Raw genomic sequence first — 16,608 nt, forward strand, 5'->3', positions numbered from 1 at the left:
TCACTTCCAGAAGATAGTCTTTATATTCCAACGAGTATCTGAAAGTCAGGGAAACCAAGCTCAGACAGCATTACTAATATGAAATATTATGTCACACTTGGTTTTCAAAGATAGTAAATCCACCAACACCAGTAAAATTAAGTAAATATTTGAAGTCTGAAGTTAACATCTATAAAGGAGCCAGGAAAAACGAAAATTTCAAAATTTTGGTTTAAGAAGTATCTTTTTAGTAATTTTGTCCCTGACCATTAAAGATAAACTATATGTTGACTACAGAGGTGCTATTTATTCAGTGATGAAACTTGCATTTAAATTGAAACTCTCAAGGATAAATATACAGTCCTGTGAACATGACTGAATGATGGAGCAACATGCATCTATAAGGAGGTTTTAGATACACCCAATCTGATCGTGTTACTCTCCTACCTAAATGTCATACCAATACGCTGTTGAATGCAGGACAGTTTTCAGTCAGCCTTTAAGAACCTGGCCTTTGGTCTACTATTCAGACTTCTCTCTCTACTCATCTCCATGTCACTAACTATGTTCTAGAACCACATTACATGCACACTCTTCCCTGTTGTGGTTCCCTTCTTTAGAAGTCTTGTCCATCTTCATTCCGGGGCTTGGTATCCCATGAAACAAGTCTCCAAAATAGGTTAAGATGCTTGTTTTAAGTGCCGTGCTTTGGTTACCTGTATTGCAGCTGTTATCATACATTTTTTAATTGGAGTTTACAAATCTATCTCCTTCACCAGCTGAATGCTCATTGATAGCAGGGACTAAAGCACTCATATGTATTGGACAATAGATGTTTACTAAATAATTGTTTGAATGAATAAGTGAAAGTTACTGTAAGATTTTGATTGACCATATCACATGTATGAAATGGTAATCAAATGTGGTTACAAAACATAACTAAAATAATTAAATACTATTCATAGAAAAATTATGTTCAGTATATGAGGAAATAGTTGTGCTCCATTCTGCACTGAATTAGCGATTCTCCAAGGGGTTTTCCTCAGTTTTGGACCCCATGCTTTTTAATGACTTTTTTGGTTTGTTTTTACAAACAGTGCTAAGTTTCTTTAAGAAATCCTAAAAAAATTTTTTAATTATTTCAAATATTGAATTCCCTGGTATCCAGAAATAACATTTGTTGATTATTTTTGTGTCTATTTTCCAGTCTTCTTCTAAAATTTAATAAGCATCAACATTTCAAAGGAATGGTGACAGATGAGACTATTAATATAATGTTTACATGATGGTAAAGAATTGAGAAACAATTACTAATAATAAAAATGGGAAAAGTGGCTTTTATTAGAGGCACAATGACTTCTTCTTTTTTTTTTTGCAGTACCTAAAAGATCACCATGCAGAAGAAGAATTAAGTTCAAATCCATATCTTTTTTGAAAGAAAACTAGTATCAAAGAGGTAAAGCTGTGGTAGCTATATTTCAGCTTCATATATAAATGATAGCATTTTTTAAAATTACGACTTTGTAAAAATCAAAGTACCTTCCTTTTCAGGAAATACATTTCCTTTAGATAATTAAACTGAAGCTGGTTTATTACTTTGTTGATAATATTAGAGAAGTGACACATACATCAAATTATTCCTGGAGGTAAGCTCTAAAATTCTCCCAAATATAATATTTAGTGATGACGTGACAATGAATTTTTTAGATTTATTATTGAGAATAATTTCAAATAAATTAGTTTCTTATATTATGGGCAAGAAATAATACATTAAGGGCAGATAAGTCATTTTACAGAGGTTCAACAAATAGAGATTATATTTATAAAATATTACGTTTAAAATTTAGAGAAATATGTATGTGTACTGTTGAATATATATAGTTGAATATACATACATATATATGTGTATGTGTGTATATACATATGCATTCATATATATCTGATATATATATACATTTATATCTATGTATGCATATATACACACATATGTATGCATATATCTATATATACATATATCTATATAACTGTATATTCAGCAACAGCCATATAACCAAATATTCATTATCATGCTATTCATAGTAGCCTCTATCTGGAAACCATCCAAGACCCCTCAACAGTAGAATAAGCAAAAATTATATGTTTACACAACGAAATGCTTTATACCCATAGAGAATAACAAAACACCACTATACATAACAGCATGAATGAATTTCACAAGCATCAAGTTGACCAAAAGACACAAAAGAGTAAATATTACACTCAGGCAAAGCTAATGTGTGGGGTTTGAAATGAGGATGGGGTCAGCCTTGTGGATGAGCTTTTACTCAAAAGGAGAATCTGGGGCCTTCTAAGAGGGTGGTGAGTTGCTGTTTTTTGACATACGTATTTAGTCTGTGAGAATACATTGAGTTGAGTACATGACATGTGCATCTTTCTGTGCATAGGTCTTACTTTGATACAAAGTTTCTAAAAAGGACTCTACATTTATTAGTTTTCTGTTTTCAATGCTACAGAAAAAGCCATGTGGCAAAGTTATGATATTTATATTTTAAAGAATTCAAAGTTCTGAGTCCTTGATTCCTTAAGAGGATCTAAACAATGTGAAATGTTTTTAAAATTATCTAAACACTTATGAATAAAAACAAGTGTTTTAGAGATAAACATTAGCAATGAACTCTGGTTGCCTTGATGTATATCTTCTAATTTATGCTGAAACCCATATACAGTGCTGTAATAATTAATGATATATATAGTTTAGGTTTGTTTTCATGCTGTTTTATAAATATGTTAGTTTATTTGTCACAGGAATATAGTTTGTCGCAAATTATTTGTCACAGGAATTTCTGTCCAGCAGAAATTGAACCTCCTACAATTTTTAAGCATTTTCATTTTTGAATAAAAATACATTAGCCATAATACTGTGCTTTCAAAGGGGCTTCCTCTTAGTCAGTAAAGCAGGTGCACTGACTTACCAGACCACAGACCACACTCATCCAGACAATCTCTATGCAAACAAGAATTTAACTGCCAGCTCCTTCAGATTTTCCAAAGTCAACAAAATAGGTATGGATGTTACTCCTCGAACTAAAAATTAATATTGTGGCATGCAATTAACCAAAAAATAATATTTTTTAAATATTAGCACCTTTGCTGTATGAGAGTGATATGGTTTTGAGAGGTGAAGCTAGCTGGGCCTTTGGGTCCAGTGGGGACTTGGAGAACTTTTCTGTCTAGCTAAAGGATTGTAAACGCACCAATCAGCACTCTGTAAAAATGCACCAATCAGCTCTCTACGTCTAGCTAAAGGTTTGTAAATGCACCAATCAGCACTCTGTAAAATGGACCAATCAGCAGGACATGGGCAAAGACAAATAAGGGAATAAAAGCTGGCCACCCATGCCAGCAGTGGCAACCCACTTGGGTTCCCTTCCACACTGTGGAAGCTTTGTTCTTTCACTCTTCACAATCAATCTTTCTCCTTCTCACTCTTTCGGTCCGCACTACCTTTACGAGCTGTAACACACACCGCGAAAGTCTGCAGCTTCACTCTTGAAGCCAGCGAGACCATGAACCCATGGGGAGAAATGAACAACTCCGGACACGCCACCTTTAAGAGCTGTAACACTCACTGTGAAGGTCTGCAGCTTCACTCCTGAGGCCAGTGCGACCATGAACCCACCAGAAGGAAGAAACTCCAGACATGTCTGAACATCTGAACAAATAACTCCGGACACACCATCTTTAAGAACTGTAACACTCAACGCGAGGGTCTGTGGCTTCATTCTTGAAGTCAGCGAGACCAAGAACCCACCAGAAGGAACCAATTCCAGACACAGTTTGACTGTGTCCCCACCCAAATCTCATCTTGAATTGTAGTTCCCATAATCCCCACGTGTTGTGGGAAAGACTTGGTGGGAGGTAATTGAATCATGGGGGTGGTTATCTTCATGCTTTTCTTGTGATAGTGAATTAGTTCTCACAACATCCGATGATTTTACAAAGGGGTTTCCCCCTTTTGCTCGGCACTTCTTATTGTTGCCACCATGTGAAGAAAGATGCATTTGCTTTCCCTTCTGCCATGATTATAAGTTTCCTGAGGCCTCCCCAGCCATGAGGAACTGTGAGTCAATTAAACCTCTTTTCTTTATAAATTACCCAGTCTCGGGTATGTATTTATTAGCAGTGTGAGAATGAACTAATACAGAGTTTGGCATATGCTTTCTGAAAATATCCAGATAGTAAATATTTAGGCTTTGCAGGTCATATGCTCTCTGCCATAACTACTTAACTCTGCTTTTGTAGTGTGTAAGCAGCCACAGACTATAGGTAAATAAATGAGTGTTGCTGTGTTCCAGTAAAACTTCGTTTACAAAAAAATTGAGTCAGCCAGTTTTGGCCCATTGGCTGTAGTTTTTCCAAATCCAGTTCTAAGAGAATAAAAAGGTGTTTTGAATTGTTTTATTTTGTTTTTTCCTTTTCCATGTGGTTAAGAAACCAGTAGAGTGTCTATTGTCATAATTCAGCAGTTGCTAATCTGGGATAACCAGATCTTTGAATTTTCTTAAACTTTTCTCAATATTAAAGTTTGATGAAGACAATATATTTATCTAGTATGCACTGACTAACAGAAATGTCAGTCTTCCATATTTTCACTAGAATTTCCCCATGTTTTTCTTATTGAAATATTTTTACAGCCTTTTTTTTCTAGTTAATCCACCCCTTAAAACTTTGCCTAAATTTCATATCTTTACAGAAGCCTTTCCTGTGCCCATGGGTCATCTCTTCTCACGTGACACCCACTATTTCTCTTTTTTATCACTTATTATAGTTCATAAGCAACTTAGAGCAGTTGGTAATATTTCAGAATCTAAAGCCAGACATCTAGGCTTAAATCTCAGCTCTGAATTAATTACCTTTGCAACGTTTAACAAGTTGTCAACCTCTCTATGCCTGTGTTTTTGTCTTTAAAACAGAAATAATAATAGTTACCTACTACATGGGGTTTTGATGATTAAATGGTTAAATGCATATAAAGCACTTATAACAATGCCTGCACACAGAAAAAATTATGAGTTAGCCATTGTTAGTAATAGTGAAGTAAATAAATAATTTATTCATTCATAATTTATTCATTCACTTAAAAATATTCATGAAGCAACTACTACTTATTGAGTATCCTTCTTTATCATATAAACTCCATAAATGTAGAAATTGGGTTCCCATAGTTTCTATTGCTGAATAACAAATACGCACAAATTTCTGGCTTATAACAATACCAATTTATTAGCTCTTAGTTCCCTAAATCATAAGACACCCAAATCTATGCTGAGGGTATCACAAGACTGACATCAAGGTATTGGCTGTACGAGGCTCTTCTCTGGGGACTGGGGGAAAGAATTCACTTCTGAGATTATACTCTCAACCTTACTATCAGCAGATTTCATTTCCTTACAGTTGAAGGACTGAGATTTCTTTCTTGTAGGCTTATAGCTGAGTCCTATCTCAGCTCCTATGGAGGGGAGATTTTGTTTTTGACCCAGCAATGAAACATTACATCCCCCTCACATTTTGTATCTCTCTGACTTCTTCACTTACCACTAGCCAGAGAAAGCTCTGTAAAAACATCAAGAGCTCATGTAAAAACACTGAACCCACATGGATAAGTCGGAATAAACTCCCTACTTTAAAGTCATTTGTGCCCTAAAGCATAATATTATCACAGGAGTCACATCTCAGTGTATTTACAGGTTCCAGGAACTAGGGCAGGCCATCTTTGGCAGCAGCGAAAGAGGAGTGAGGGGAAGGCTTAAAATCCTGTCTACAAAAAAACACATAATGACTGCTCAATAAATATCATGAAGGAAAAATAACTTAGCGATATTACTGTGCTTCCAAAAGGTCTTCCTCTCACTCAGTAAAGCAGGTTTACTGACTTAGTCCACAGACCACAGTCATCCAGATTATCATGTTGACCAGAGGCTTTCATTGATTAAAAATAATTTATTATTTCTGAATAATGTCTTCTGGATGGACAAAAAAAATTCCTAAAAATATAATTTGTGGAAGAATACTTCTAAAAGGTTCTTTAAATCCCACTTTGTCATGCTATATTATCTTTTTGATGTGCGGTTGAATTCAGTTTTACTAGTATTTTGTTGATGATATTTTTGCATTTATGCTCACCAGAGTTATTGGACTCCATTTTCTTTTCTTGTAGCATTGTTATCTGGCTTTGGTATGAGGGTAATTCTGGCCTCAGAAAATGAATTTGGAAGTGTTCTATTATCTTCAATTTTTTGAAAGAGTTTGAGAAAAACTGACATTATTAATTCTTTAGATGTTAAATAGAAATCACTCATGAAGCCACTTGGTCCTGGGTTTTGGTTGTTGTCATACAGAGGTGCCTGATTACTCATTCAATCTTCTCGTTCATTGTTGGGCTGTTTAGAGTTTCTACTTTTTTTTTTTTTTTTTGAGACAGAGTTTCGCTCTTGTTGCCCAGGCTGGAGTGCAATGGCACAATCTTGGCTCACCGCAACCTCTGCCTCCCAGGTTCAAGCTATTATCCTACCTCAGCCTCCCGAGTAGCTGGGATTACAGGCATGCGCCACCACAACCGGCTAATTTGGTATTTTTAGTAGAGATGGGGTTCCTCCATGTTGGTCAGGAGATTTTCTAATTTTTATGATTCAGTTTGGGTAGATTGTATGTTTCTAGAAATTTATTTCTTCTAAGTTATCCAAGTGCTTGGCATATTGTTCATGATTCTTTGTATTTCTGTAGTATCAGTTGAAATGTCTTTCCTTTCACTTGTAATTTTATTTGAGTCCTCTCTTTTTTCTTGCTTAGTCTAGCTAAAGGTTTGTCAATTTTACTGATCTTTAAAAAAAAAAAACCTCTTAGCTTTGTTGGTTTTTCTATTGTCTTACTAGTTTGTATTTCATCTATTTTTATTCTGATCATTATTATTTCCTTCCATCTGCTGACTTTGGGCTTAGGCTACTCTTTTTCTAGTTTTTTGTTTGTTTGTTTGTTTCGAGATGGAGTCTCACTCTGTCACCCAGGCTGGAGTGCAGTGGCGTGATCTCGGCTCACTGCAACCTCTCCCTCCTAGGTTCAAGCGATTCTCCTGCCCCAGCCTCCAGAGTAGCTGGGATTACAGATGTGTGCCACGACACCCGGCTAACTTTTTGTATTTTTAGTAGAGACGGGGTTTCGCCATGTTGGTTGGCCAGGCTGGTCTCGAACTCCTGACCTCAGGTGATCCACCTGCCTCAGCCTACCAAAGTGCTGGGATTACACGTGTGAGCCACAATGACTGGCCTCTAGTTTTTTAAAGGTATAACATTTGATTATTTATTCGGGATGTTTCTGTGCTCTTAATGTAGGCATTTATAGTTAAAAACTTTCTTCTTAGCACTGCTTTTGCAGCATTTCATAAGTTTGGGTATGTTGAGTTTCCATTTTGTTTCTCTCAGTATACTTTTTGTTTTCTCTTTTGATTTCTTCTTTGTTCAGGAATGTGCTGTTTGATTTCTACACATTCATATACATTTAAAAATTCTGTACATTATTGATTTCTATACAATTGCTGTCAGAAAAGATTTCAATGTTTTTAAATTTATTAAGACTTGTTTGATCCAACACATACTCTATTATGGATAATGCTCCCTGCGCAATTGGGAAGAATGTTATTCTGCTAATGTTAAATGGAATGTTCTGTATATGTTTGTCAGGTCTTTTGGTCTAAAGTGTAGTTCAAGTCAAATATTTTCATTTTGATTTTTTTGTCTAGATAACTTGTACATTGTTGAATATGCGGTGTTGAAGTTTCCTACTATTTTTGTGTTGCTATTTCTCCCTTTAGTTCTATTAATGTTTGCTTTATATATTTTGGTTATCCAATGTTGGATGCATATAGATTTTCAATTATTATATCCCCTTGATTGATTGATCCATATAGCATGATACAGTGACTTCCTTTTACTCTTGTGACATATTTTGACTGAATGTCTATTTTCTCTAATATAAGTATAACCATTCCTAGTCTGTTTTAGTTACCATTTGCATGAAATATTTTTTTCATCCCTTTATTCTCAGTCTATGTGTGTCCTTAAGGCTACAATGAGTAGGCGTTGAGTCCATTTGTGCCACTATAACAAAATATCAGATAATGGGTAATTTATTCAAAACAATAGAAAATTATTTCTGATATTTCTGGAATCTGGAAAAATTCAAGATCAAGGTGTAGGTAGGATTGGTGCCTGATGAGCATGGCTCTTTACTTCCAAGATGGCAACTTATTGAGAGAGCCTCCTTCAACTTTCAATCTCGAGCCCTTTCATAAGGGTGATAACTCCATTCATGTGAGTAGAGTCCTCATGACTTAATCATCTCCCAAAGGCCACATCTTTTAAAACTGTTACATGGGGATTAAGTTTCAACATAAATTTTGGAGGGGATACCATTATTCAAACCATAGCAGCAGCATATTACTGGATCTATTTTTTAAAATCCATTCAGTCATTCTGCTTTTTCTGAGTTGAGAATTTATTCCATTTACATTTAAAGTAATTATTAATAAAGAGGGCTTACTATTGATATTTTATTAATTGCTTACTGACTGTTTAGTTGTTCCCTTGTTCCTTTTTTCCAATCTTGTTGTCTTCCTTTGTAAGTTGTTAAATTTGTTTAGTGATATTGTGTCCCATCTGGGTCGCCAAAATGTGTCCGGAATTTGTTCCTTCCAGTGGGTTCTCGGTCTCGCTGACTTCAAGAATGAAGCCGCAGACCTTAGTGGTGAGTGTTAACAGCTCTTAAAGATGGTGTGTCCAGAGTTTGTTCCTTCAGATGTTTCTAGAGTTTCTTCCTTCCGGTGAGTTCGTGGTCTCACTGACTTCAAGAATGAAGCCGCGGAACTTGGCAGCGAGTGTTACAGCTCTTAAAGGTGGTGCAGACCCAAAGAGTGAGCAGCAGCAAGCGCACTGATTGGTGCGTTTTTACAGAGTGCCGATTAGTGCATTTACAATCCTTTAGCTAGACAGAAAAGTTCTCCAAGTCCCCACTTGACCCAGGAAGTCTAGCTGGCTTCACCTCTCAATATGCTTTGATTTCTTTCTCTTTATCTTTTGTGTATCTACTAGAGGCTTTTTCTTCGTCGTTATCATGGGGCTTACATAAAACACCTTATGCATATTTTTTAAGTTGATAATAATTTAACTTCAGTTAAACACAAATCCCTACATTTTACCTCTCCTCTCCCACACTTTATGTTGCTGATGTCACAATCTACATCTTTTATATTGTATATCTATCAACAAGTTTTTGTAATTTTAGTTAACTTTATGTTTGTTTCAATTACTTTTTGTTGAAAATATTTCTAAAATATATCAAGTCTTTGCATAGTCTTAGTAACTACAAGCTGTTGACAATAAGAGTCTGATTTTAATGATTACAGATTTTTCCAGTATTATAGGCACCACTGTTTTGAGAGTTGAATCTTCTCACACAAGACTGTAGATGTCTTGTATTGGGATGTTAAACACAAAACATAACCTCATTGAAGCTTTTTTATTCCAAATTATAAATATGGGTTGTTGTCTTGTTACTGGCTTCACTTCAGATCCCCAAAATATACCTGTTTCAGATTAATTATACCTGTTTGAAATTACAATGAAATTGTGTTCACTAAATTCCATCCTTGGGATATCTAGTTCAAATAAATATTAAATTCTAACAAAACATAAAAGATATTAATAAAGTGGTATTGTGGGAGGGAATTATAATTCCTCATCCCCTTGAAGTCAGACCTAGTCTTCATGTTAATTGGCAAATGAAATGAGAGTGTATATGAGGTATCTCACTTTCAAGCAAAAACTTTCAAACCAGCACGCAGTTTACATCACTGTCCTCCTTTCCTTCTGCCAAGAGACTGGGGATGTTACAGAAAGAGTGCTTTATACCTCTTGGTCTCTGAGTAAATATGTTATGGAACAACCAATCTGAGATCCACTTGCAGCAAGAATGAGAAGTAATCCTCCAGTACTGTTTGTTACCAGAACATAACTTATCATATAGTGACTGATGCATGTAATCGTAATTATTTCTTTATTGAACAGTTTTGTACTTTCTATATATAATGGGCTTAACAGAAAATACTTGCAGATAAAGAAATAGAAGTAATGTTGTCCCTAAAGCAGTTTATGCCATAGTGAGATAAAAAATACTAACTGGAGAATTAAATTACCTGCAAATTGTCTTCCAATTTTATTCCCATCCCTTGAACTCTAAAATTGTCTGGTTCATTACAACAAAGTAGAGAAAATTAATGAATACGTGAGTCAGTTTGATAAGAGAACCTTGGAGACTGGAATGTTCCATGAAACTAATCGACAAGGGGATTATCATTCCTTTTGGCAACCACAATCCATATCAGGAACATGGATGCAAATAGGAGAGATTCTATGTCTAGCTACAGTGAAGAAGCTGTGAGAACTTGTAGGGAACTTTCCTTCTTTTTCAGTGTCCATGAGGATAAAAGAGAATCCACTTTGTAGCCAAAATTCTTCCACCTATGAATGGAAGCCATAGTTCCCAGGAGTTCTTGCTGCTGACTCTGCCACCCAGAATTGTTTTCCAGAGTCATCAAACACCACTGTCTAGCATGGGGTATGGGGTGTGGAAGACCTAGTAAAGGAACACTAGAGAAACACCAAGACCAATTATCATTAAGCTATGTCTTGCTTTTGGTTTTCCAAAAAGTCTCATGTGTGGAAATGAAGCAATTGAAGCCAGCATGAGTTGGGTCTGATGGCTGTCCTCTTCTTTAACTAGAGTAGGCAGCATTTTATGGGCCTCATAAAAGGGTTTATGAGGCTTTGATGGGAAGTTGGCAGCCCAGGCCGCCTACAGTGATCTAATGAAAAGCAGCTCTTCTCTACACCTTCACAAAGGGTTTATGGCTATGGTTGTTTACTCAGACCCAAGGCAGAGCAGGGCCAGTGGAGTCAAAGAGATGGGCTTCAGAAATTAAGACAGGGGGAAGAATTTAGCTCTCACATGTTAGAACTTGGAAAGGCATCAGCCCACAGCAGGGATTCCTAATTGAGATCCTGGGGAGGCTGAAAAGGCTTGGTTCACTGGTTCACTGAGCACACTTACAGATGCCTTTCTTCTCACTTTACCAAGTGACTGCTCTCTTCCTCCCACTTCGCATTAGGACACTTCTGTCTGATGACTAAGTGCATAGGCTTTGAACACATAATGTCTGACTTCAAATTCTTTCTCCAATGACTTGCTAGCTGGGTGGCTTTAGGTAAGACATTTAACCTCTCTGATCCTCTGTTTCCTACTCTTGCTTAATAGCAATTAAATGAGATTATTTTTACAAAGTTCTTAAACAATGTTTGCTACACTGTGACCATTTGGAAATAAGTGGCTATTTGCCACAAGATCTGAGTTTGATATTCAGTTTTATTATCCTTACTGACAACATGGAAGGAATAGGAGAGATGTAGGAATAAATCAGGATAATATGTGTCAACATGGTTTGTAAATTTTAAGATGAAATGCAAATTTAAACAGATTACACAGTCCTACAAAACAGGTTCTTGAGTAATGAAAATAATAATGACCAAACATTAATATAGTGTGAACCATGTGTCAAAGCCTATTCCAAGTACTTTTCATGTATTAATTCCTAATTCTCGTTGATCACTATAAGCTACCTAGTTTATTATCTCCATTCTACAGAATGGAGGAAACTGAGGCACAGAGAGATTAGAGAGCTTGCCTAAGGAAGAGCAAATATTAAAACTCAGGTAATCTTATTTTTTATCTTCAATATATTAATTTCCCATAATTTCTATAAATATTTCCAAATTTAGATATACATTTTGAAATTGTCAAGCATGTAGATTTGTTTTTTTTTTCTTCCTTAGTGAACCAGATGGCTGGTTTTATGTATAGTTACTTCCACAATGAGAAAACATGTAGCTTATCAAGTTTATCTATCTTTATCTTATTCATTCCACAAATACTAATTGAATCCCCTCTATGTGGTAGTTACCATGGCAGATGCTAACAGGGAAATACTAGCACATTTATTAAAACACTTATCAAGTTTTTTTTCATTTACTATTACCAGCCCATTTAGTCACTGTTTTACATCTTACTTTAACCTGGCTTCCACCATGATGATTCTAATTAACTGTATCTCAAACAACCCATTCTAGTCACTCCAATGTTTGTGTACAAGTGTACATATGCATCATTACACCAACCTTATCAAACTCTTCATTTCCCAACATTTGTTTCAACTTCCATGCTCAGCTCATATAACATTCCCCGCTCAGAAAGTAGTTTTCATTGACTCATTTTCCTCCCCAAGATTTTATGCATGGAACAGTCAATGACTCCCCACAACTTCATAACCAAACTCTGCATTTATTATTCAGTGCTCTTCAAGATCAGCTCCCATGCTACTTGGCTACCTTTACCTCTCATTATGTTCTTCATGCATGAAATCCTTCAATAAAATTAATTCCTCAATCTTCATTATTTGTCCTATCTCTGAATGTTTATCTAGTTTATTTCTCAGAATTAACTGTGTTCTCCATTAGCCTTCTTCTTTCCTCAGCTTGAGTCTCAGTTAGAAGTAATTTTCCTTTCTCCATACCTCAATGATAATTAGTTGTGCCCTTCTCATGACTCTCTCAAGATAGTTACTGCATTTTACCTTGAAATATAGCCCATTCTATGACTATATTTTAGGCTCCAGTATGCTGTAAAGATCCCAAGGGCAAGGACTAGGTCTTCATCATTATATTCATTCTCAAGTCTAGCACAGAACTGTACTCCTGGTAAATAAGTTCCTGTTCAATAAGTGTTACTGGATGGGTGGCAGGCTGGATGAACCGATGATCATTGGGTCACATAATAAGTGAGTCGTCCTACTAAGAAATACATTGAATGACATTTGGGACAATATTTGATTAAATATCCATATTGGCAGTTGTCAACTTCTGCAAATATTTTCATTTTAGAAAGTATTCTTAATTTGTATTATCAGCAAAATTACAGAAAATGAAAGAGCCTTTAAAAAAAGTAATTGTTGTTGTTCATACTGGATTGAAACTCTGGGATTCTGCATATTGTACACTGGCCACAGCCCTGAACATCTCCAGTGTCCCTAGGACCTATGCCTCTAGTTCCTCTGAACTCTGAAGAGAACTTAAATAGTGAGCCTCTATGTATCCCTCTGGCTCTGGAAATTTCTCGGTCTATCCTGCCTCTTTCCATGGATAGTTTGGACTCAAGATGTTGTAAATCTTCAAACAAGGAAAAATTGAGAAGGAAATTTCATAGCACACAATTCACAGTCATTTGACAAGGTGTCTGGGAATAAAGCAGGGCTTGTGCCAACCAGGGAGCTGTTTTAGAGGTGTTATAAGAAAAACTTCAGCTGAATTAGATTCAAAGGAGTTTAATTGAGCAATGAGCAATTCTCAAATTTGGTAGCCCCCCAAATCACAGCAGATTCAGAGAGACTCCAGAAATGTTTCGTGGTCAGAACAAATTTATAGACAAAAAAAAGGGAAGTGACATACAGAAATCGGAGGCGAGGTACAGAAACAACTGGATCGGTTACAGCTCAGCGTTTGCCCTATTTGAACACTCAGAAGTGTATGACTGGTTGAAGTATGGCTGCTGGGATTGGCCAAGACTCAGCTATTGTTACAGGCACATACTCCTAGATTAGCCTTTCAGTCTTGTCTACCTATTAAGTTAGGTTGCAGTTTGTCCACAAGGACTCAAATATAGAAGTACAGAGTCCTTCTCAGGCCATATTCAGAGGAAAATTCTGAAAAGGAGATTCATGAAAAGAAAAATGCTAGCTACCAATGGTCCCTCCCAAGTCTAAAACTCTAGAATTGTGTGTTGAGATCATGAATTACATTGAGCAGCATTTCTCAGAATGGATAGATAATAGATAGATGATAGAGAGATGATAGATAGACAGACAGATATATAGATTGGTAGAGAGATTAGAGACAGAGATGGAGATACAGATATGTATCTGTGTGCATAATGTATACACACATATATCAACATGTATATGTAAATATGTATATATGTATATACACACATTTATACATATGTATACACATAAATATTTGTATATGTGTACATATATGATATATAAAAAAGTTGAAACTTTAAAGAAGCATAAAGAATGAGAAAGAAGACAGAGAGATGAGGTAGAAATGATGCTAACTCCATTCATCTGCAATAAAACAGGTTTTCGATTTATATGCTTTAAAAACAGAGAAGTGGACTCTTTTGAAGATACTTATCATTACTTTGCAGGTAAAGCTATCACTCCATACTTCTCAGCAAGGAGTACAGAGAAAAGTTGTGATGGATTAGCAATGAATGTGTTTTCTATCATGTCCATTGTTTCATCAGATTTTTTCTAGCCCCTAAATTCTGACTCAATAAACCAAAATAAACTAATACAAATAAAGGCAAATAATTTTGCTGCATTTTTAGTAAAGGCATGTCCTGGGAAAGTATATATTATGTGACTTGTAGAGAGCCTTTGACTCATCTCCACTTACTCATTTGCCAAGGAAATGTGAAAAAAGGAAGAAAGACGAGTGTGAGAGCTGGTCCATAAGTTATCAAAATTCAAGCACAGGTACCTCATTTCTTAAAAACCAAACAAAAAATAAATATTAAAACTATGATAGACGGGGGGGTGGAGCCAAGATGGCCGAATAGGAACAGCTCTGGTCTACAGCTCCCAGCCTGAGCGACACAGAAGATGGGTGATTTCTGCATTTCTGTTTGAGGTAACGGTTTCATCTCACTAGGGAGTGCCAAACAGTGGGTGCAGGACAGTCGGTGAAGCACACTGTGCACGAGCCAATGCAGGGCGAGTCATTGCCTCACTCGGGAAGTGCAAGGGGTCAGGGAGTTCCCTTTCCTAGTCAAAGAAAGGGGTAATAGACGGCACCTGGAAAATCAGGTCAGTCCCACACTAATACTGCGCTTTTCCAATGGGGCTAGAAAACGGCACACTAGGAGATTGTGTCCCGCACCTGGCTCGGAGGGTCCTATGCCCATGGAGTCTCGCTGATGGCTAGCACAGCAGTCTGAGATCAAACTGCAAGGCAACAGCAAGGCTGGGGGAGGGGAGCCCGCCATTGCCCAGGCTTGCTTAGGTAAACAAAGCAGCCAGGAAGCTCGAACTGGGTGGAGCCCACCACAGCTCAAGGAGGCCTGCCTGCCTCTGTAGGCTCCACTTCTGGGGGCAGGGCACAGACAAACAAAAATTCAGCAGGAACATCTGCAGACTTACATGTCCCTGTCTGACTGACAGCTTTAAAGAGAGTAGTGGTTCTCCCAGCACACAGCTGGAGATCTGAGAACAGACAGACTGCCTCTTAAAGTGGGTCCCTCACCCCCGAGCAGCCTAACTGGGAGGCACCCCCAAGTAGGGACAGACTGACACCTCACTTGGCTGGGTACTCCTCTGAGACAAAACTTCCAGAGGAACTATCAGACAGCTGAATTTGTGGTCTCACGAAAATCCACTGTTCTGCAGCCAACGCTGCTGACACCCAGCCAAACAGGGTCTGGAGTGGACCTCTAGTAAACTCCAACAGACCTGCAGCTGAGGGTCCTGTCTGGTAGAAGGAAAACTAACAAACAGAAAGGACATCCACACCAAAAACCCATCTGTACATCACCATCATCAAAGACCAAAAGTAGATAAAACCACAAAGATGGGGAAAAAACAGAGCAGAAAAACTGGAAACTCTAAAAAGCAGAGCACCTCTCCTCCTCCAAAGGAACGCAGTTCCTCACCAGCAATGGAACAAAGCTGGATGGAGGATGACTTTGACGAGTTGAGAGAAGAAGTCTTCAGACGATCAAACTACTCACAGCTACGGGAGGAAATTGAAAACAATAGCAAGTTAAAAACTTTGAAAAAAAATTAGACGAATGGATAACTAGAATAATCAATGGAGAGAAGGGCTTAAAGGAGCTGATGGAGCTGAAAGCCAAGTATCGAGAACTACATGAAGACTGCACAAGCCTCGGTAGCCAATGCGATCAACTGGAAGAAAGGGTATCGCTGATGGAAGATGAAATGAATGAAATGAAGGGAGAAGGGAAGTTTAGAGAAAAAAGAATAAAAAGAAACGAACAAAGCCTCCAAGAAATTTGGGACGATGTGAAAAGACCAAACCTATGTCTGATTGGTGTACCTGAAAATGACGGTGAGAATGGAACCAAGTTGGAAAACACTCTGCAAGATATTATCCAGGAGAACTTCCCCAATCTAGCAAGGCAGGCCAACTTTCAGATTCAGAAAATACAGAGAACACCACAAAGATACTCCTTGAGAAGAGCAACTCCAAGACACATAACTGTCAGATTCACCAAAGTTGAAATGAAGGAAAAAATGTTAAGGGCGGCCAGAGAGAAAGGTCGGGTTACCCACAAAGGGAAGCCCATCAGACTAACAGCTGATCTCTCGGCAGAAACTCTACAAGCCAGAAGAGTGGTGGCCGATATTCAACATTCTTAAACAAAAGAATTTTCAACCCAGAATTTCCTATC

Source organism: Nomascus leucogenys, chromosome 20 (genome assembly GCF_006542625.1).
Source record: "Nomascus leucogenys isolate Asia chromosome 20, Asia_NLE_v1, whole genome shotgun sequence".
NCBI lineage: Eukaryota > Metazoa > Chordata > Mammalia > Primates > Hylobatidae > Nomascus > Nomascus leucogenys.